Source organism: Danio rerio, chromosome 12 (genome assembly GCF_052040795.2).
Source record: "Danio rerio strain M-AB ecotype USA chromosome 12, GRCz13ab, whole genome shotgun sequence".
NCBI classification, from domain to species: domain Eukaryota; kingdom Metazoa; phylum Chordata; class Actinopteri; order Cypriniformes; family Danionidae; genus Danio; species Danio rerio.
The window spans coordinates 46,035,625-46,057,171 of NC_141032.1; the positions used below are offsets into that span (position 1 = coordinate 46,035,625).

The 21,547-nt window shown below is 33.7% G+C and overlaps 1 protein-coding gene across 35 annotated transcripts in view; it reads right to left on the reverse strand.

Moving 5' to 3' along the window:
• Nucleotides 1–21,547, reverse strand: part of LOC147834576 (uncharacterized) — a 108,785-nt gene that overhangs the window by 74,183 nt on the left and 13,055 nt on the right. For 2 of the 35 annotated variants that reach the window (XR_015504627.1, XR_015504632.1), the window contains exon 3: nt 9,937–10,099. The exons of 31 other annotated variants lie outside the window; for them this stretch is intronic. The gene's annotated coding sequence lies outside the window, so the exon portion shown is untranslated. Of the gene's footprint in view, nt 1–1,201; nt 1,985–9,936; nt 10,100–17,337; nt 17,465–21,547 lie in introns of those variants that run through there. 2 more of the 35 variants (XR_015504636.1, XR_015504638.1) reach the window with 2 other exon arrangements.

Below are 21,547 nucleotides of genomic sequence, written 5' to 3' on the forward strand. Positions count from 1 at the left end.
TCTCAAATATCATTCACACATTTGTCTAAATCTGTGTTAAGCCGCGGTCACACAGCAATTTTCGCCCCATAGACTTCTATTCATATGCATGCGAATGCGATAGACCAGAAACGGAAGTTCGTGAAAAACAAATTTCACAGTTCGCTGCGTTTGAAAGTTCAAGCTTGATAATCTCTGACTTGCGAAATCACATCATGTGACTGTGTGAGACCAATCGAAGATCAAAACATGACCTGTCTGTATAGAAATTTAAAGTATAGACCAATCGCTTGCTTTTTTTAAATGTCTAATCATCTTGTTTAATCCCGTCCCTTTTCGCACTGCTGTACGACAGAATTTTGCATGCTCAAACTCTAGTATGACCGCGGCATTAGTAAGCACTTCTCTTAAGATAATCCATCCACCTTTCAGGTGTGACATATTAAGATGGTGATTAGACCACATGATTATTGCACAGGTGTGCCTTAGGGTAATTCTCACCTATTGTTTTTCAAATGGGGTATATGCCGAAGCATGCTAATAGGACTTTTAATTTGCCAGTAACCTGGGTTAAGCGCTTCCAGCGAATTGAATGCCAATGCAAAATCCGGTGCGTTTAAGGTCTGTTTTCTTTAAAAATCAGCGATTTCCACTGGCTGAGTGATATCCGATTTAAAGTGGGTCTCAGATTGTACAAGAAGCACTGCATAAAATTACACTTCCCCCGCCATATCTTTATAATATGAGCATTTATTTTTACCCCAGTATATTCAATGGATCATCTGCGTTAGCCTGCCGATTCTGACGGGCGCGTGAGAGTAAACAGCTTTTTGTCTTGTTTTATGCTTGAGCAACTAAATAAATGCTAAAGTTTATTTAACTGAATGTATTTTAATGACATTACAACATCGATGCTGTATAAGGAACCATATAAAATGGAAAAAAGTTTACAATAACAGGTCACCGGAAGTGTATCAGCATGGGAACAGCACTAGCTCGGCATATACCCTATTAATTCCGACATACTATTCTGCTCACATACTGTTTCTATACAGTAGGAAAGTACGTGATTTCTCATGTAGTCAAATAATCAATGAGGTTGTTGAATGTGGCCTGTGAAATGTTGGTCCACTCCTTTTTAATTGCTTTACTTATTTATTTTTCAACTAAGCACACTTACTGGGTTGTAAATATGGACAAACCCAACCACGGTTAATTTTTTAAAATTAAATTTAAATTATTATATATCGTGTTTACAATTATGACTAAAATTATTATTTTTCCCAAAATCGAGCAGCCCTAGTTCAAACTAACAAGAAAAGTCTAATTAAGACACAAAGTTGGCATTTTGACAAACACATCTTACATGTTACAAATAAAAAATATATGTTTTATTTTTTCCACTAAGCAGTCGTTGTAATAAGTCAAGTCAACCGGTCGGTCATTATTATCATGAAATCTCCTTCAGCTCACTCCGTGCAGAGTTTATTCCACCATAATGACCGTACGTCCAACTGTACATTACCCCTTATTGCTCAGATTATTCTGAATTTTAATAAACATAAAGCAGTCAGAGACCTCCCTGACGATATGCGGGGCATTTTAAGCAGGATCCATGTGGCCAGCCCTGGCCCACCTCTCAACGGGCTCTTTTACGGTCTCCAGCAAACAATTATAATGCCAGCCTCTAATTAAAGCTTACAGTCAGTGGTTCGTCCGGCCTTGAAGTCCAAAACGACCGAATGTAGTCCATCCCGCACCGTCACCCAGACTCAGACCTGCTGTTTTGGAGGGAGCAGAAGGAGTCGGGGTTGATCAAAAGCGGGGCGAGAGGGTGTTCGGGACGGGCGTGAGGGATAACGGGCTGCTGACGCCCTGTGGTTTGTGAGCGCGGTGGTTCTCTGATGGTCGCGGTCAGGGCTGCTGGTAGGGGTGAGCGTAACCGCAGGTGCAGCTCCAGATCCGCAGCCTCCATCAAAGCAGGAGACGGGCCTGCTGAGAGAGGCTGAATAACAAGCATCAATGTGATTTACACTGATGAGAGAGGTGGAACCAGAGACTGCATGACATGTGACGAGGGAAGTTATGATGGGAAGTGATGTCATCAACTAAACTGCAGTGTCTGCTGTAACTTGTAACTGTTCATTCACTTACTCATTTTCTTTTCGGCTTAGTCTCTTTATTAATCTGGGGTTGCCACAGCGGAATGAACCACCAACTTATGCAGCATATGTTTTACGCAGCGGATGCCTTTCCAGCTGCAACCCATCACTGGGAAACATCCATGCACACTCGTACACACACATACACTACGGTCAATTTAGCCTTCCCGATTCACCTATAGCACATGTCTTTGAACTTGTGGGGGAAACCGGAGCACCAGGAGGAAACCCATGCCAACACGGGGAGAACATGCAAACTCCACAAAGAAATGACAAACGACCCAACAAAGGCTCGAACCACTGACCTTCTTGCTGTGATTTGATCTTGCTACCCACAATGCCACTGTCACATGCCCTTAGAACTGTTATGTTGACTTACATTTTTTTTCTAATTATAAATAACAAGCATCTGAACTGTTACGTTGACAGACATTAATTTTTCTAAGTATAAAATTAATAAATAGCATCAATGTGACTACACTGAGGAGAGCAGAGGAAGCAGAGACTGCATGACGTGACGTGGAAAGTTTGATGGGAAGGATCAGTCTGTCAAACTTAATATTTAATGCTACAACTTAATATTACCTTTAACTAAATAAGTTAAGTAAGTTAAACTGATGTAAAGTTGAAATGACTATAAAAGTAAAAAAAATAAAAAATAAATAAAATAGGCAGCAATAGTTTTATTAGTCTGTGAATAGGTCACACAGTGCACAGCGGCGTAATAGTTCAGACAAAAAATTGTACCGATAATAACAACAGATGCTTCTTAGTCATCAAATCAGTGACACTGAAGACTGGAGTAATAATGCTGAAAATCATTGTACTATGTCGCTATATATTCCTCGTATTAATATATGACCGTATTTTCAAATACATGCAGCCTTGAAAAAAAGTGACACACACACACACACACACACACACACACACACACACACACACACAGACGTGCGCAAAAAATGCAGACCTAAATAAACACAGTAGACACTTTTATCCACAGTGACTTAGGAATTAATGTATAATAAATAAATGTCTACTTTAATGCATCAAACATAATAATATAATATAAAAAATACACCTAAATTTATGTAAAACTTAAACAATATATGACCTTTGTTGATCAAAACATGTTAAATAATAATTTCGGTCAAAAAGCCATTAGACTTTAAATTACTAAAAAAAAAAAAACTTTTGCTTCTTGCAAAGGGGTAAAACCTAGTTTAAAGGACAGTGGCAAAGAATAAAACATTTAAAATGGAAATTAATGAGTAATTTGGGGCTGCACTGTGATCTTTAAATAGTCTTTTAATATGTCGCCAAGTGGTTCTTGTTCTAAATAGGCCAGACATGACTTTTTGCTATTTAAAATATCGTTACACTGAATTATAGTTCAGTTTGTGTCTTCTATAAATCATGGTTAAAAAAATGTCTCTTTTTAAATAAATAAATAAACATGACACATTCTAATGTATGGTAATCTTCTTTGACCTAAAAGCTCCTGAATTAGCATTTAAGTAAGAACTGAGCTAAAATATCCATAATATTCAGTCTTTCTACAGTCTGCACAATTATTTGTGCTGCTTATTCAAACTACTTAATTATAAAGAGCCTAATCAACAAAATTTGTATTTTTTTTTGGAACAACTTATTTGTTTTATGTTCAATCCACTTAAATTTGTAAAAACATGGTAACTGGTCTTAGGACTTTAACTATGTGGAACCCAGCATTTTGTACAGTCTGTCAGTTTACTGTATGTGCGAGGTGTGATGGGACTACAGCATCGGGTCCTGTATGTGAGGCCACAGAGGGAGGATGAGGAGGATGATCCAGGGTGACGAGTCCTCCGAGACGGACCTGATCCAGAGACGGGCCCCTGGTACACGGCCTTTACATTCCCTACAGCAGCTACAATGAGTTTAATCTGCATCATAAGCCGCCCAGAGCCCTGCATACAAACCCCACGGCCCACCGCCTGCGAGACGCACCATTTGGGCTCTGTTAACATTTCCTGCATCGCATCTCTCACACTTCTCTGTCCTTGTTTCCATTTTCAGCAGCAGGTCTGAGGTCTATAAGAACTGCCATAATACAATGGTCTAATATCTGCATAGTAAACTTGTTTGGTGGTATATTTAGATTGGAAATTAATGTTTTGCTGCTTGTTTAATGTTTTAAGTATAATTTGACATGCTTTGTCAAATTGTACTTGTAAAATAAAAGTTATATTTATGTAAAAAAATTAAAAAATTAAAATACTGTTGAAACTAACATAAAGGTTCATATTTCTGATTTACTATATGTCACATGTGCATACATTTTTTGTACTTTTGGTCTTGCTTCATGTGTACCATATTAAATGAGGCTTAAATAAGAAAAGTATGCATGGCATACTAAGTCACAATTATTATATTGCCCAAAACTGTAGTAAGTATGAGAAAATCATATGTATGTCGAAATCAACAATTATGAGATCAGTTTTTGTGACAATGAAACACCAAAGCTATGCAAAAAACATAAGACCGACAAGACAAAAATGATGACATATTAAGTCAAAAATAGAATAATATTTTATAGTCCAGACACAAAAGTCTTTATTATGAGATAAGTCTGCGAGGCAGTGGTGCAGTAGGTAGTGCTGTCGCCTCACAGCAAGGGTCGCTGGTTCGAACCTCAGCTCAGTTGGCGTTTCTGTGTGGGGTTTGCATGTTCTCCCTACCTTCGCGTGGGTTTCCTCCGGGTGCTCCGGTTTCCCCCACAGTCCAAAGACACTGTACAGGTGAATTGGGTAGGCTAAATTGTCCCTAGTGTATGAGTGTGAATGTGGGTGTTTCCCAGAGATGGGTTGCGGCTGGTAGGGCATCTGCTGCGTAAAAACTTGCTGGATAAGTTGGCGGTTCATTCCGCTGTGGCGACCCCGGATTAATAAAGGGACTAAGCTGACAAGAAAATGAATGAATGAATGAGATAAGTCATAATTTGTCAAAAACTGACATTCTGAGATCAGAGTCAAAACTAATACTAACAGCAAAAAAATGATTACTTGAAGTGAGTAAAATTGTTGCAACTTGGAATTAAGTTCTTCACTTAAATTCATTTTATAAATTATGCATGGTACATTTCATAATCATTTTGAAGCAACCGGTTTCAACACTAAGTAAAGTCAACTAATCAATTTAAAAGCAACAGGATTACTCACTTTAAGTAAAGACAACTAATCATTTTAAAAGCAATGGGTTTACTTACGTCAAGTCAACTAATTGCTTTCAAAGTAACAGGTTTACTCACTTTAAGTAAACTCAACTAATCGATTTAAAAGCAAAGCATTTCACTTTTCTAAGTAAAGTCAACAAATCAATGTAAAAGCAATGTGTTTACTCACTTTTTTTTACGTAAAGTCAACTTGTTGCTTTTAAAGCAACAAAAAAAGGGCAACGAAACCCCCGTTTCAGCACGGTGTTTTCTCACCTCTAATTTAGAAAAAGTCAGAAAAGTGGGCATGCCCAGCTCTGTTTAACAGGGAGTGTTGGAGGAGGGAAAGTGCATAAAAATTTGCATAAAAATGGGAGTTTCGATTCGAGCACACGCTGATTTTCACAGAGGCAAAACATGTTCACATGGATATTAGTAATCAAATTATTTATCAAATTATTAAATGGTGGACTTTAACCGCAGTTTGGCACTTTCATTCAGGAATTTCATTCATGTCCCTCCCGACAAACGAGACATTTGATTCAAGGAACTGCTGTAAGCGTGTATTTTTAATGGAATGTTTGATACCGCAAGGCGAATGAGAGAAAAAAAAACCCTCTGCATTTCTCGGAAACTTAGATGCACTGGGCAGGTAGTGTCATAAAGCCGTGTGTGTTATTCCTGTCACAAAATGTGGCGTAAATCCTACACGGCGGTAATAGTTTGATTTGTTTACTCACTATTTTTAAGTAAAGCCAATTAAGTGATTTAAAAGCAAAGCATTTAAATTTTCTAAGTAGTCAACAGATTGATGTAAAAGCACATGCGTAAAGTCAACTTGTTGCTTTTAAAGCAATTGGTTTACTCACTTGTTTAAGTAAAGTTAACTAACAACTTTAAAAGCATTGGGTTTACTCACCACTTGTAAGTAAAGTCAACTAATTGCTTTAAAAGCAACAGGTTTACTCACTATTTGTAAGTAAAGTCAACTTGTTACTTTTAAAGCAACAGGTTATTAACATTTTTAAGTCAACTTGCTTTAAACGCAACAGGGTTTACTCACTTTTTTTTTTTAAAAGTCAACAAATTGTTAACGTTTACTTTTTTTTAATGTACAAAGTATCAAATACGACAAGTCAAAAATTGACATTCAGACAATTAAGAGAAAATAAAAAAGGCATAAAAAAATATAAAGTTTCAAATAACCTTTGTATCAATAAAATACTACAGTACTGGTTAAATAATCCTCCTGCCTGATTCTGTCTGTGTTTTTTTTCCATCTTTCCATTATTGTTGTGTCTCTGATAGTTGACCTGATTTTCACTCCGTCCTCCTTTTCTGAGTGACGACAATGAAGAAACTGGTCCGAGCCCATGACTTGCACTACTTTTTACCCTCAGCAAGACCCATTTCTGAATATGAGCTTATATAATTGCTCCTCAAATGCGCTTATATAACACACAACAATGCAGATATGCACTCGAAGTCCCTGAAAGAGAGCAAGGTGAGCCTTCACAAATCCGCTAAAGCGCCTCTGACTCGCACACTTAACACAGCCATCATCAAACCGGCCGGCCTCATTCATATTTCACGTTTACTTGTACTTTCAAGTACTTTTGCGCAAGCCTTTGATCACTAAAGACAAAAGTCATCATATCCGTGCAAGCAGTTTAAGGTGCGCTCACCGTGAGGGGCTTCAAAAAAACCCTCAGAGAAAAATCTCCAGCTCAAATTCAAAGTCGTGTTTCGATTAAACGGCCCGTCCATTTCATGCATAACCTCGTTTTACAACATGTACGACTGGAACACCATGGGAGATTGAGGGGGAAAGAGTTTAGTACATATTTTATGGTATTTGGACACTTAAAAATAGCTGAAAGTCACCTTCTGGTAACAAAAGAACATGGAGGATGGTATCAGCAATATTTTATCATTAAAGAACTCTCATTTAGTTATAAAACAGTGTAAATAGAAAAATCCTGTATGATTACATTTTTTTTGGTATTTTAGTTTACTATCTATCTATCTATCTATCTATCTATCTATCTATCTATCTATCTATCTATCTATCTATCTATCTATCTATCTATCTATCTATCTGTCTGTCTGTCTGTCTGTCTGTCTGTCTGTCTGTCTGTCTGTGTGTCTGTCTGTGAGTCTGTGTGTCTATCTATTTGTCTATCTGTCTGTCTATCTGTCTTTCATGTCGCCTTAGTATAATAAGGGTTTATCGTTCTAAATGATTTCGAGATATTGAGCTTTAAAGTTTTTGCTTTCTATATAGCAAACAATATGTGTGTAACAGTTCTCTTACATACATTTACATAACAGGGACCCTAAATGTACTCTAATTTTAAATAATCAAGATTCTCTCGGATTTGTAAATTAGAGTAAAAAAAAAACAACAACAGGGCAAATGCAGATAGAAAAAATAAAATTTCCACTTGGAATTACACAGTTCTATCTGTCAGATCATTAAATGCGTTCGAAATGCTTATTGGGTCACAGAAAGAACCTTATAGAGCCAAGCTAGAGTTCCTTTTTGTTTTTTAAATAGAAATTTTAAAATGTAAACAACTTATAAAAAAAAAATCCCAATGTAAATAAGTTGTCATTTAATAAGAATATGTGAACTCAATTTTGACAAAAAATGTCAGATAGAACCTTATATTTCTAAGGTGACTATCTATCTATCTATCTATCTATCTATCTATCTATCTATCTATCTATCTATCTATCTATCTATCTATCTATCTATCTATCTATCTATCTATCTATCTATCTATCTATCTATCTATCTATCTATCTATCTATCTATCTATCTATCTATCTATCTATCTATCTATCTTTTTACAACCCCAAATCAGAAAAGTTGGGACTCTATGGAAAACGCAAAAAAAAAGAAAGAAAAAAATGAAAGTGACAGTCTGCAGTCCTGACCTTTCCCCAATACAGAATCTGTGGCACTTTTTGAAATGCAACATGCGACAACGAGATCCTGTACTGTTACCCACCTTAAGACAAGTTTGCAGGAAGAATGGGACAAATTATACCCGAAACACTTCATCACTTGGTGTCTTGAGTCCCGTCTTTTAACCCTTTTATGGTGTTCAGACCCGTTTTCAGTTTTTTTTTCAAAAGAAAAATTAAACAATTAACTATTTTTTTTAACCTGAAATTTATTGGCTTTGGCTTATTTTCTGTAAAGAACATAAATCGGAACAAATTTTCAACGACCGCATAACGTACCTCCCCCAACACATTTACATTACATACAAGGTGTTCGGGTCCACTAGAACCAGGCCTAATAAAAGTCTTGAAGGTGTAGGTCCAGTGCTCCTCCTTTTTGGTGCTGCTGTTTTCTTCCACTCGCCCTCCCGCTCCCGCACAAAGTTGCAACATTGTTGAAAATTCAACTATCAACACTGTCTGCTCTTACATTCCCGCACATTTTACCCACTCTCTTGTGGGAACCAAGCTTTTTTTTCTCATACCCTGTCCCATCTGCGAATCAGGGACATAGTACTATAAATAAGACTTTGCCAGTGTGGCTCCTTATCACAACTGATCAAATTGGCCAAAAGATTATTTACTGCGAGGGCCTTGCAATTGATTGTGGAAAAGAGAGGAGCTTCTGATGATGATGTCCATGACCATGGTGGGAACAATACGAAAAAAACAAATCTGTGGGTTTTATTTTTTTCATGACATTAGTAATAAACAATAAATAAATACAGAGAAGAACATTAATCCATCAATATGATCTAACAAAGGTAGGGGGGGGGGGGGTTATGGCTTGTAATAAGGATTACGTAAAAAATTGTTGAGTAATTTTTGGCTGAGTAACCAAAATACAAACACCACACAAGGGTTAAAAGTTGTCAAAAGGAATGGCAACATTACAAATAGGTAAATGCTTTGCTCATATAACTTTCCATATAAATCATGAGGAATATTAAACAATATTTGTTTTATTGTCTGCAATGAAATACAAGTCAAAGTAAATTTAGAAAACACAACTTTCTTTTTTTATTTGGGTTTTCCATTCTGTCCCAACTTTTTCTGATTTAGGGTTGTATATTTTAATGCCATATCAGCAGCATTGGCTATATTCATGGCAATAAATATTCAATATACTGTATAATTTACAATCATAACTCTTCCTTAAACATTCACTGCACAAACAAAAATATCCAAATAACAACACCACTGATAAAAGGCCATACAGTAAGTGGTTTCAGTGTGAGCAATGATTAATGTTATAAATCTCTCCAGAAGACACATTTTTAAACACTTCCCTTAAAACATATCCTGAATAAAAAAACATTCTTTGATATCACTTGAAAATATAGATTCTATCAAGATATCACAAATAGGCTTTACTTATTCCTGTCATTCAAAGCTGAATATTACTTAGATATCAATACCTCATTATGCTTGAAAATATAGTGAACCTGAACTCAAAAATACTCAACTTGTTTAGTATCACTCACAAGAGATGAACGTACAAAAACAAAAATCTAAGATCATATACTGCCATACCTAGAATAAGGAGACCGAGAAAGGTTTATGGTGTTTGTCAGTGTTTAAGTGTGTGTGCTTGACCTTATGTCTGTTTGGAGGATCTGCTTCATGTTATTGGCTTCCATTTTTCCGTCCAGACACATTGAAACTGGCTTTCACCCCGTCATGAAGCTTCAGAGCAGCTTAAGTTTAAGGTCGAGATCTTCTGCTGCTTCTCCCAGAGCAAATCAAGCCGCTTTCTCACCTTTCAGAGAGAGAAATACATGGGAAATATTCCTTAAAGCTGCTCTTTCATTCATTCATTTATTTATTTACTTACAGCTCCTTAATTATTGTTGCTTTTTAAAATTATTTGTCTAGTTAATATTTATTTAACTCGTCCAATATTTATATTAAAAAAGATAATTAATCCAAAATCTCTTAATTAAACTGCTTTTTAAAAACTTTTATTCCAATGTGCTTAAATTAGCATAAAATAACATATTATTTTATTCAATAAATTCATATTTAATGTAATAGTTCATTTACTTAATGAAACCGTTTATTTATTTTAGTCTAATTTGAATTTACTTGTTTTAAGCTAATGTTCATTCTAAGCAGGATTCAGAAAGATACAAAAGTCTGAATTTAATGTCTATCTATTTGTTTCTTTCTTTTAATTCCTATTTGTTCTGTATTAATTTATCTAAATTATATATTTATCGTGTCACTGTGTAATTTATGCTAGTTTGAATGTAATATTCAATTGTTTATTTTATTGCAATTTATATGCATTTATTTATCTTGACATGTCTATATATATATATATAGTTGTGTCATTTGTGTTGGTTTGTATCGAATATTTAATATTTGTTTCTTTTATTTCAATATATTATATGAATTCATTTATCAAAGTCCCATTTTTATTATTGTTGCGTTGTGTCATGTTGGAATCTAAAAAAGATTTTGGATTAATTATCTTTTTAAGATGCCTTTAAATTAAAATATAAATATCAGACGAGAACAGATAAATAAATACTAACTAGAAAAATCATTTTATAAAAGCAACAATTAAGAAGCTCTAAATGAATGAATGAATGAACAACTGAATGAATGATTGAATGAATGAACTGCACTAAGAACAGCTTTTATTTCTCAAGTATTTCTCTCTCTGGAAGGTGAGAAAGCTGCTTAATTTGCTCTGGGAGGAGCAGCAGAAGATCTCAACCTTAAACTAAAGCTACTCTGAAGCATCATGACGAGGTGAAAGCCAATTTCAATGTCTTTTATTCCAAAATATGTATTAATCTACAGTACTTTAATCACATTTCTGTCATTTATATTTTCGTTTGAATCTAATGCTTTTTTTTTTATTTGATTGTTTCTTTTATTTGATATGTTATAAATATTATCCCAATCACATGTTTATGTTGTTGTCATTTATATGTTTACTAAATAACTTCCCAATTACCCTAGTAGTGCAGTCACTTTTAATATTTCACCCTCAGCAACATTGCCTAAAATAAAATATTTCATATTAACATTATACTATTTGCAATAACTTATATGCACAATTTTAATTAAAACATATATCTAGATAACAGTATTCAAAACTAACTTCCACTCAAACATATAAAAAACATGTTTTTATAAGTCTTCTATATCTTTTAAATCAAATACATTATGGAGCACACTGCAAAATGCTTTTCTTAGATGTTTTGTTTATAGTCCAAATATCTAAACACTCTTAAATCAAGTAAAATTTTCCGGACAAGCAAAACATATTGTCTTGTTTTAAGAAATAAAATGTCAAAATTAAGAGTGTTTATCTTTAAAACAAGCTAAATAATCTGCCAATGAGGTAAGCAAAATAACCTTGCTTTCCTCTTGACACATGATTATTTTCCTTACTCCACTGAGAGATTGTTTAGCTTGTTTTATAGAAAAACTCTCTTAATTTTGACAATATATTTCTTAAAACGAGTCAATATGTTTTGCTTTTCAAAATGCTTCTTGATTTAGAAATTATTAAGATATTTGGACTTGACCTTCACTCTGTTCCTCCGTCTAAAACCGCGTTTTTTACACATTCACGATGTTTCAGATCAGCTTTAGTTTGGGGTCTCGATCTTCTGCTGTATTTCAGAAGCAGAATTACTTCTCAAAGTTGCGTTTTTTTTCCCGAGCGTCAGATGTTAATGAGAGCAGAAAGGTCGGCGCGAGATCTCGGCCCGTCAGTCTGTCACACATTATCACGAATTCATACAAACATATGGCATTTATGTATTAACACGTGCCAGATTTATTCTTGGCCACTTCCAGGGCAATAATCATTGTGAAGCTGTTCGACAAATCCTGTGTGTTGGCTTTCTGAAATGATGAAGAGAGAGGAGCGTGCGTTTTTAAATCTTTTGCACAGCTCAAGAGCGCCACCCTGTGGACTGAGAAGCTGCTGGCGTTTTCTGTGATGCGTTCTCAGTGAATCTGAAGGCATGTTTGAGCTTTTTTCTCTGTGTTTGTTTGTTTTTTTGCTTATCGTCGGCGGTTAATGAGCACTTAAAATGATGAAAGACTAGCAGATGGATTGTGTGTTATCAGTGTTTCATCAGCCATTAGCCTGAATGCAAAACAGCGTCTTCTGATACTGAGATAATAACAGTTGTTTTTAATACGTTTAATAATGGTGTTTTCATTGCCGTTTTATTTATTTATGATTATTATAATAAGTGAACAGATATTAAAAAAAAGAATGTTCTATTAGGATAATACATTATTATTATTATATTGAGGACAAATATTATTAAACAGCTGAGCAGGATTATTATTGTTAATATTATTATTATCATTATCAATATTATTATCATTATCATTATAATTATTATTATTATTATTATTATTATTATTATTATTATTATCATCATCATCATTATTGTTGGTAATAACAAGGTTTTTTTAGGAGTTACTAGTATTCCTTCCTTTTATAGCTGCTAAATTATACAAATTATTGTTAATTATTTTGCATTATTATTTGTAAAATTGGTATTAGTGTTAGTAATAATATAATATGAGCAGTTACACTTTAAAATGCCATGGTCCATAATAATAATAATAATAATAATAATGTTATAATAGAGTTATTATAATTATTATATTGAAGATGAAGATTATTAAACACCACGGCAGAATTATTATTAATACTATTGATGACAATAACACATTTTATGTTGATATTACTAATAATATTTTCATATTAGTACTGTAAAATTATACATACACTGTTGTTGGTTAATGCTGTTAATTTTTTAAAAATATTATACAATTTTATAATATAAAAGTGTTATTATTGTTAGTATTATTATAATATTAAATAGTTGCACATTAAACTGTCATGGTTCATATAATAATAATAACAATAATAATAATAATAATAAAAAGGTGATGATAATATAAAATATTAGTAATGTTATATTAGAATAATTTAATGATTAGTATATTGAAGATGAAGATTATTAAACACCACAGCAGAATTATTATTATTGATGTAAATAACAAGTATTTTATGCCGATATTCCTAGTATTTTCTTTTTCATTTTAGCATTGTAAATTAAACATAAAGTGCTGCTGATTAATGATGTTAATCATTAAATTTAATCATTTAATCATTAAAATTAAATTTAATCGTTAATCATTATTATTTTAAAATATTATAATTTTTATGATATAAAAGCAATACTAGTATTAGTATTACTAGTATTACATTGAGCACTTGCGTATAAAAATGTCATAATCAATATAACAATGATAAATACTACTACTAATAATAATGTTATATTAGAATATTTAATTGATTATTACATTGAAGATGAAAATTATTAAACACCACAGCAGATAATTATTATTAATATTGATGACAATAAGTATTTTGTGCTGATAGTCCTAAAATTATTTTCATTTTTAACACTGTAAAATTGTAGATAAATTGCTGTTGATTAATGATGTTAATTATTTATAAATAGTATTATTATTATTATTATTCATTCTCTTTTTGGCTTATTCCCTTTATTAATCCAGGGTCGCCACAGCGTAATGAACCGCCAACTTATCCAGCAAATGTATTATTATTATTATTATTATTTAAACATACATCAGTTATTGTTATGTTATTTAAACAAATGTTTGTTTGTTTACTCCTTTGTTTGATATATAAAAACAGTAATACTGTGTTGGATTTTTAAATACTTTTTGCCACAGATTCGCTCAATAAACCCTTTATTTCACGGCAGCCAACATTCAAGCACAGCACTCTTCCAGATTCTCACTTTCAATTGTTTTCTCTGTCGATTTGTTTGCTGTTTTTCTCTCTCTCTTTCTCTCTGGAGGGCCTGATTTGAGAAACACTGCTGTCTGAAGTCACACGCGGCTCTACCGAACGCTTGTTTGGGTCAAATCTAAAGTGTCTAAAAAGCAAGAAAAGGCACACCTAAAGATCACCTGCCTGCCTTTCTCAACTTAAAAAGTCCAAAATGAAAGCAACAGCAGACCTGTTTAAATTAGCCTTTCCCCCTCGTGGCCTCAAATCAAATAAAACACAACAGTCGGAGTCCAAACAAGTTAAAAGAACGTCCTTGTGGGTTTTATCCACTAAAGCAATAGTAACAAGAACAACCTTCTCAAAGGCTAAAATGTCCCAGCGGTGCAACACTCAATAAAGATTTGGCTACTTAAGAAGGTCGAAACAGCAAGCCGTTTAAGGGCTTGACATGGACCCAGCTAACATGCTGCTTTTACCATCGCTCATGCCGAGGTAATGCAATTCCTCGCCAACGTCCCGCGCCTCTAATACATTTAGGCTAATGCTGGATGCAAATGACAGGGGGACAGAGACAAATACAAATATATCTTCATCACCTGCGTTCGCTTTTGTTCACTCCGAGCGTCGCCCTCATCCCTGGATGCCCTGTTATTCACTTTTACACACACATAGAAAGAGACACACACTAACACACACAGGTTTAACAGCAGCTCATGTCGAGGGAACGGAGGAATATTGATTGTTAAACAAAAGGTTGAGAGGAAAAAGTGAAGACTTGGACGGACGTGAGCTTTGACCTCTCTTACTGCTAGATGTTTTTTTCAAGTCAGTCTTATTTATTTATTTTATTTATTCTGTTTGGACTTGCTGTCATGAGGATATTTACGTCGCAATCATCAGAAATTGCAAGTAAATTAAACAAATCATTACTACTGTAAGTAATAAGGCTATATGATATTGGAAAAATCTGACATTGAGATGTTTTGTTTTGCTGCGATATATTGTGATGTAAATATAATTTCAGTAGATAATTTGAAAGGAATTTATTAAATTAGATCAACTGCGATGATCAAGTCTTTGTCCATGCAGTGTATCTGCTTAAATTATAAACCAAGCATATATAAATATGACAGAGCTAAAATACAAGTTAAATAAACAGTGGCTTTCTGCGGAGTCTAACAGTATTTAAGAACAAAAATTTAACAATCAAACAAAAACAGAGTTATTATTGTATAAATAATTTGAAAAAAAAGAAAATATTTAATCTTGAATAAATAATATAATCCTGCAATGTGATTATTGAGGATACACGCATTGTGAAATTGATGCTCAAACAATATATTGTTCAGCTATACCGAGTAATGTACTGGTTTTTAAAATCATGAACAGACATAAACAGTAATTTTTTGCATTAGTAGAATTATCTTTATTTAAAAAAACAGAAATGTGAAGAATACATTAGTTATTATATCTTCATAAACCAATTAATGATTTGTATATGATATATATATATATATATATATATATATATATATATATATATATATATATATATATATATATATATATATATATTTTATTTCCATAAAGACATGGACAAAATTGATGGTATCCTTAATTTTTGTCCAGATTCATTGATTTGCCTCTTTAAATGCTTCTTTTGAACACAACTTGAAAGCATTATCTGATTTTTATTGTTTATTTTCAGTCACTTTTTTGATTAATCACGATTTCATTCAGTTTTTAATTTTTAACACAAAAGCGAAGCAGTGGCGCAGTAGGTAGTGCTGTCACCTCACAGCAAGAAGGTCGCTGGTTCGAGCCTCGACTCAGTTAGCGTTTCTGTGTGGAGTTTGCATGTTCTCCCTGCATCCGCGTGGGTTTCCTCCGGGTGCTCCGGTTTCCCCCACAGTTTAAAGACATGCGGTACAGGTGAATTGGGTAGGCTAAATTGTCCGTTGTGTATGAGTGTTTGTGTATGAGTGTTTGTGTATGAGTGTGTGTGTGTGTGTGTGTGTGTGTGTGTGTGTGTGTGTGTGTGTTTGTGTGTTTGTGAATGTGTGTGTGTGGATGTTTCCCAGAGATGGGTTGCTTCTGGAAGGGCATCCGCTGCATAAAAACTTGCTGGATAAATTGGCAGTTCATTCCACTGTGGCCACCCCGAATTTAATAAAGGGACTAAAGAAAATGAATGAATGAATGAATGTTACCACACAATTAAGTACAATCCTACAACATTTCAAGGGACATTTGGATCTCAGTATGTGACCTTAAATTAAATAGAATTGACATACTGCCAGGTGTACTAACTATACATACAGTAGTACTCAAATTTAACTCATTCATTCATTTTCTTTTCAGCTTAGTGCCTTTATTAATCAGGGGTCACCTCAGCGGAATTAACAACCAACTTATCCAGCATATATTTCATGCAGCGGATGCCCTTCCAGCTGCTACCCATCACAGGGAAACACTTATACAAACTCATTCAAACACATACACTACAGATAATTTAGCTTACCCTATTAACCTGTACTGCATGTCTTTGGACTGTGGGGGAAACCGGAGCAAGGAAACTTACATGAACAGGGGGGGAGAACATGCAAACTCCACACAGAAATGCCAACTGACCCAGCTGAGGCACGAACCAGCGACCTTCTTGCTGTGAGGCAACAGTGCTAACCACTAAGCCACTGTGTCGCCCAATAATATGAAAATAATTGAAAAAAAATCAAATAAACATTTGAAGTAAATTTACTTGATTTTCTTGATTCCTGTAACTCTTCCCCTATGGATATAATCAGAAAAATACATATGACCTTCATGTTCCTCACATCCTTCCTCACGTCCTTCATGACCTTCATGTTGATTTTTCATCTGTATTTTTCAGATTTGACCCTGGATTTAATCTCGACTCAGTTCTCTTTCTAACTTAATTTTGGGACTATAAGATAGTAAAAAGTTACTTCATGCCAATAATGAATCGGTACATGTTCATTTTTAATTCATATGTCTGAGGGGGTAAAAATAACAGAGTCTGGGACCAGACGACTGTCAGTTCAGAGAATAATCACATATCAGTGCGGAGTTCAAGCGACGGATCATTTCACATTCTGACTCTAATTAAAGATGAAATGAGAAGCAGAAATGTTCAATCAGCGTCTGACAGACACGACTTCACCTGAAGACTGTCCAAATGATTCAGAGCAACATTGAAGGTGCAGCGGGTGGACTTCAGCTCTCCTGAGACTCTCAAACTCTCCTCTATAAGTTTAAAGAGCTCAACTCTCAGTCAGGGAATGAACAACTCGGTCAGGCCTACAAAAAATACATATCGCTATAGGCAAAGTAAACATAGCCCCATTGGAAAAATGTGCCCTGGTGTACATCACTAAGAACCGTAAAAAAGTGTGCTTGCAGGTACATATGGCTACATTTATACCGATATCGCTATAGATAAAGTCATGACAGGCTCATTGGGAAAATACTTTTAAAAAACTGACCAGAGTCCGGCGATGGATGGACAAATCCTCAAAAAAGCTGTGTGACTTTATGGTAGAAGCATGCGGCTGCGATGCCTCTTTTTTTCTAGTTTACTTTTGAAAACACCATCGGTTGGGTTCATTGAAGGGGGTGTGTGGGTCAGGTGATATCAAGCTGATATAATATGCATGACAACAATTTTCTCTTACGGACGCACAAAATAAGGACAATAATATATGCAGTAATGTATACAGCGGCCTCTAGTGGATTTACAAGAAATGGCACGTATGAGAAAACATTCCACAGTAATGTATTTGAGGTTGACAAAAATGTACAAAGCGCCCTCTGGTTGATTTGTGAAAACAAAAATTGCAAGATGACATAGTCCAGGGTACATATTTATCAGTTCTCAAAAAATATAGCCCTGGGCACATATTTTAATTGAGCCTGGGTAGATAAAACTTTTCTAAACACTATTTAATAACACTTTACCTGAAGGGGGTGTTCGTAAGACTGTCATGACACCATTATAATTATGAGGTGACAAAGGAGATTTTATGCATACTTTGACAACTGTCATTACGTGTCATTTACTCAGTTGTCATTTTAAATGCAAAGATGACATTGTTTGATATGTCTTTGTTATGACAACTTGACATATACAAATAGATCACAACCTTTGTCATGACAACTTGACCAAAACAACATAACTTGTCATACATCTCTCAAAAACATGATTGTCATGATAATTGTGTCTAGAATTTTCTAACAATGTCACTAATGTTTTTATTGACCTCGACTATAGTGGTACAATTTGAATTTATTGGCGTGGGTTTCCTCAGGGTGCTCCGGTTTCGCCAGAAGTCCAAACACATGCTATAGGTGAATTGAATAAACTAATTTGGCCATAGTGCGTGCGATAGTGTATGGGTGTTTCCCAGTATTGGGTTGCAGCTGGAAGGGCATCCGCTGCGTAAAAAACATGCCAGAATAGTTGGTGGTTCTCTCTGCTGTAGCAACCACTGATAAATAACAGACTTAGCCGAAGGAAAATGAATGGACAATATTGTTTAAAAAACCTTTTGGGACAAAAATGTAACAGTTGACAGAATAAGAAAATGCTCAGTTGCCTTTGTATACTAAACTCTAATCTCTAGTCCTTTACTTTAAATTACATTACTCTGACTTAAGCTTGTAAGACGTAATAAATCAAGTTTTGATTAACTTAATTTGATAAGTTATGATTATTCTGTCTTTCCCAGAGATGGGTTGTAGCTGGAAGGGCATCCGTTGCGTAAAATGTGCTGGATAAGTTGGCAGTTCATTCCGCTGTGGCGACCCCGGATTAATAAAGGGCCGAAAAGTAAATGAATGAATGAATGAATGATAATTCTGTCTTGTAAGAAGTGTGAACTTCTGTCTTGGAATTATTGAATAATTTTGCAATTACCCTCATACACTTCTAATCAAAAAAGACAAGAATGGGTGCTGTTGAATAGTTTTAGGACGATTTTATTAAAAGGTTTTGATGCAATTCAAATGTTGACTACTGTATGTGGGATCCTATTTAAAAAATAGTGCAGGGATTTTATTATTATTATTTTGCTTTCATATGTTGAATTCAAGATTTTTATAGCTGCATACTAATAGGTTTCATCAAAAAGCCAATGATTTTGGACTCTATATGTGGTTTTGTTAGCAAAGTGAGTGACAAACTGGATAATCTCAGCTCCACATCATTAAAATAACAATTTCACAATCATTAAAACAACAATATCACACTCCCTAGTCAGTACACCAGTGAAACACATTTTCTGACAAACCAACAAGAATTTAGATAATGCCTCAGATTCAGGTCAGTTTATAGCCATTTCTGAATTTAGATCTGAACAAAAACCACCAGGGATTTCAGATAAAATCTGACTCTCTTATTGGAACGGTTGCCACTTCAGCAGGTGTTTACCTCACCTCTCTTTGCAAACATTCAGACAGAACTTCCAGACTGAGATTTATTCATCTACTTTTAAAATAAATCAATTGTCACCAAATATTTCAGTTTAATGGATTTATACAGACTCATTTCTATTTGGTTATGTAATTAAATATTATCCAAACATAATTTTTAAGATATCTGCAGTATATGTCTATTGTTTATCCTGAAATCTTATTTAAAAAGATAATGGAATGCCATATGATTTCAGTTATGCAGAACACCAGAATCCAGTAGTTTAAAAAATAAATAAATAAATAAATAAATAAATAAATAAATAAATAAATAAATAAATAAATAAATAAATAAATAGCTGAAAACATAGAAGGTATAAAAAAGCAATGGGTGAATTTCAAAGATATTCCAATTGGGATGTTTGTGAATATTAAACACTTTCAAATGAACAAGCCAAAATGAACGAGCGTTTGTATCTAAAAAGGCCATATTAATAAATTTTCTCTTTAAACCACCAAGTGGCAGTCTTTGTACTTTTATTTCGGAGTGCATATTGCATAAGTTTTATTAATATGTTTTTTTCTAACTTATACATATATATATACACATACATATATATTTACTGTTTTGCCAAGTGTATACTACTACTTTAAGAAAATCACCATATCACCTTTCAGTATCACCTTTGCTTAAACAGATCCGATCTAAACCTCTTTATATTAAAATAAGCCTGCTCCCGAGTAGGTTTGAGTTACCAGAACTGTTGCTATGACAACAACTCTCGGATGAATTTTGAAGAACAAACCAAATCGTCAATAACCAAACCCAGCTTACAAAGTAATCTGCGTACAAAGAACAGACCCCAGATTACAGAACGGTGATTATTTGACGCACATAACTTTCGAAACATTTTGAATTTACTTAAAAAAAATTTTTTTAATTGTTTTTAACATTAATAATTTCTTTACGGTCACTTTTTATCAATTTATTGAAAAACTAAAATAGTTTCTTTCTTTATATTAATAATAATAATCACTATTTATACTGCTGCTACAGTAAGCATAATTAGTTTACACAGAGTTTATTAAGTAAAGCAATGACATTCAAACATTTTAAGAGTCCAAATACTTTTAAAACTGACTTAAAAGAGCTTGTAATACGTAATAAATTAAGTTATAAATACGATTAGCTTCATTTTGTTTGAAAATTTTGAAATTATTTTGGCCAAAAATGTAAATCACTCAGTCGACAGTAAAACAAAATTACTCTGCTGTCTTTGCCTTAAAATTTCAAGGTGACTATACTAAACTCTAGTCATTTAGCATAAATTACATAAAAACTGATTAGAAACAGCTTGTAAAGGATAATAAATCAAGTAAAAACTATGATTAACTTACTTTTGTTTGATTTTTTTTTTGGCCAAAAATGTAAATTGACAGTCGACAGTAAAAAAAAGATTTACTCGGATGCTTTTGCCTTAAAACTTTAAGCTGAAAATACTAGTCTCTAGTCATTTAACTTAAATGATATTACACTGATTTGATACAAGAAGCATAATAAATCAAGATAGAAATCTCATTAACTTAATTTTGTTTTTAATTATTTAGATCAAAAATGTAAATCACTTAATCAACAGTAAAAAAAAATACTCTGTTGCCTTTGCCTTAAAAGTTGAATATACTAAACTCTAGTGATTTATCTTAACTTACATGAAACCAACTTAAAACAGCTTGACAACGTGATAAATCAAGTTAAAAATATGATTAACTTAATTTTAAAATTTATGATTATTCTGTCTTGTAACTGTTGCATAAAAAATACATTTGCAATTACCCCATGAGTTCATTATCTAATGACATTCAAACATTTTAAGTGTCCAAATACTTTTTTTAACAGACTTAAAAGGGCTTGTAAAACGTATTAAAACAAGTTTGAAATAGTATTAACTTAATTTTGTTTGAAAACTTTTGGCC